Below are 2854 nucleotides of genomic sequence, written 5' to 3'. Positions count from 1 at the left end.
TTGTTCGTTTCTGTGTGGTCCAGGCTGGCACTTTTTTCCTTTTATGACCTCTTAGTTTCATATCTTGCTTGGGACTACCCCAAGACTGTTAGCAGAAAGAAACTTTCATATGTTTTACCTTATATTTGATAGTGTTGTTTTTTATATGCTATAGGTTTTTTCACAATGAGCAATCCAATCCATCTGGAATTCATTTTCGTTGCTGGTGTGACCTAGGGTGTGCACTTATCTAATTATTCTGACATCATTAAATTAAATAACATCTAATTATTCCAACATCACTTATTATATAATAGCTCGGGAGTTTGCTGGGTGCCCCCACCTCCCATCTGGGAGCAGGATTCTTAGAAGACTTAGCCGATTTGATCTTCCATTTCACTGCAGAACATTTCTTTCGTGCCATGTAGCTTTCAGGATCATCTTCTGATATTACAATGGCCACCTGCAGCTTAGGGTTACAGTTCACCCAAGGGTGACCCTCCACCTTCCCTGGGGGCCAGGAGGAGATGGGAAGGAACATTCCCTTCCACGTCATGCCACTCTGCCTCTTTAGCGTTCACAAGACCAACATAGAAGACAAACTTTGTTCCTTTAGCAAAAAGGACATTTCCAGAAGGGAACCACTACATAGGAGAATCAAACATTCTCCTGCAAATTGCCCAAGGGTGGGCAGCTGGTGCCCTAGACCTTCATGACCCTGGGCTTCGGATGCTTCTTGAACAGCTTTCTAGCTGGCTTCTTCAGAACTTGGGCTGTTCCTTGTCCCTCTTGCATTCTCTTCTTCAAGTCTTGAAGTAGAGAAACTCTATTTCCCTTCCTGGGGAAAACCCCACTTCTTTCCCAAGGAGCCCGGATTCTTTTCTTCGGATAAGGTTCTGAGTCTTAGTTTGGTCGTTTCATTCAACCCTGAGTTGCAGCCAGTGACCCCACAGGCACAGGGGGGTGGGCACCCAGCTCCTGGGAGATGGTGAAGCATCTGACTCTAGACAAATTACTTTTCTTCCTCTTAAAGACTGTGCAGTCTAAACCGTATCAAAGCAAGAATATTTCCTCTTAAAATTAATAGAATCTGTGAGTATCAGTTATTTTCCTGAAGAACAGACAAAGCGGCTGGTTTCTTTCCTGCCTTTCTTGGGGTCTGGGGGGAACTACTGACATCACAGAAGCTCTAGGCTACCTCTTAATGGCTGCTCTCGCTGATACCCGGAGAAAGGCACCTGCCTTAACCTCTTCAAATCAACACATGTCCTCTCATTGGGGATGGGATGGGATGGCTTGGCCCGTTCTTCCACACAATGCTTCCCTATAGGTTTGAAATATCATATACATTTTATTTTCAGTTCGAACATGAATTGGGATCTATGTCTATAGTTTCCATCCCAGGTGCCAAAAACCCTAATGGCTTTAGGTGAAGCAGACCAGGCTGGAGAGCAGAGCAGGGGAGTGCTGGGAATTGGACGACTACCACCCAGCTCCAGCCAAGTGTTGCCATGCGGGAATGCAGGCCCCGTGTGGCCGGAGCTTTCGATTTTAGACAAGAAGCCAAAACATCAGAATTTTTATGAGAAAACCCCCTACAGCCTTAAAAAACAAATTAATCAGTCCAAACAAAATCTTTGTGTGCCAGTTTTCACTCCCTGCTTTATGTCCCACTCTTCCCTCGACCCGTTCCTGGGCCAGTGTGGTCTTGTTTGAAATACTGCTTGTGACAGACTGACGTGTCTGCCCCCCAAACTCGTGTATTGAAGTCCTAACCCCCATTACCTCAGAATGTGACTGTATTTGGAAACAGGGCCTTTAAAGGGGTGATTAGGGTTCAATGAGGTTGAGTGGGCCCTAAACTCATACAATTGACATCCTTATAAGGAGATTTGGACCCAGACACACACAGAGGAGACCAAGTGAAGACACCTGAGGAGGATGTCTACAAGCCAAGGAGCGAGATCTTAGGTAAACAGCCACGCCTGCCGACACCTTGCTCTCAGACTCCTGGCCTCTGGAACTGAAAACATGAATGTCTGCTGTTGAAGTCACCCAGTCTGCTGTGCTTTGTAACAGCAGCCTGAGAAAACTGGTACACTGCCTCTTTTTCTTTTTTTCAAGATTTATTTAGTTATTTTAGGGAGTGCGCAGGCACAAGTGGGGGGAGGGGCAGCAGGAGAGGGAGAGAGAATCTCAAGCAGACTCCCCACTGAGCACAGAGCCCGATGTGGAGCTTAATCTTATGACCCTGAGATCAGGATCTGAGCCAAAACCAAAAGTCAGACACTTAACTAACTGTGCCACCCAGGCGCCCCTCTGCTGACTCTTTTTAATTTTTTTCTATTATTATTTTAAAAAAATATTTTATTTATATGACAGAGACAGAGAGAGAGAGAACACAAGCAGGGGGAGCAGCAGTCAGAGAGAGAGGGAGAAGCAGGCTACTGAGCAAGGAGCCCAATGCGGGGCTTGATCCCAGGACCTTGAGATCATGACCTGAGTCAAAGGCAGACACTTAACTGTGCTGCCTCTTTTTAAAAAGACTTCCTACTCACCACAACATATGTGAATGCCGCAGCCTCCTTGAATAGTTAGAGGTCATTACACTTGAAGTTCAGAGAGGTAAATACAATGGTTGGCAGAGCCAAACTTGGAATGAACCCAGGAATTCAAGCACTGAGCTTCATGTTGTTTCTACTAGGTTTGCAGTGAGAGGGGACGGAATAAGTTGTATGAAGTTTCTACTGCAGGAATGGGAAGTGGGGCACCTGGTGGCTCAGCCATTAAGCGTCTGCCTTCGGCTCAGGTCATGATCCCAGGGTCCTGGGATCGAGCCCCGAATCAGGCTCCCTGCTTGGCGGGAAGCCTGCTT

Source organism: Ursus arctos, unplaced genomic scaffold, assembly GCF_023065955.2.
Source record: "Ursus arctos isolate Adak ecotype North America unplaced genomic scaffold, UrsArc2.0 scaffold_1, whole genome shotgun sequence".
Lineage (NCBI taxonomy): Eukaryota > Metazoa > Chordata > Mammalia > Carnivora > Ursidae > Ursus > Ursus arctos.
This window is presented reverse-complemented; position numbering follows the sequence as displayed.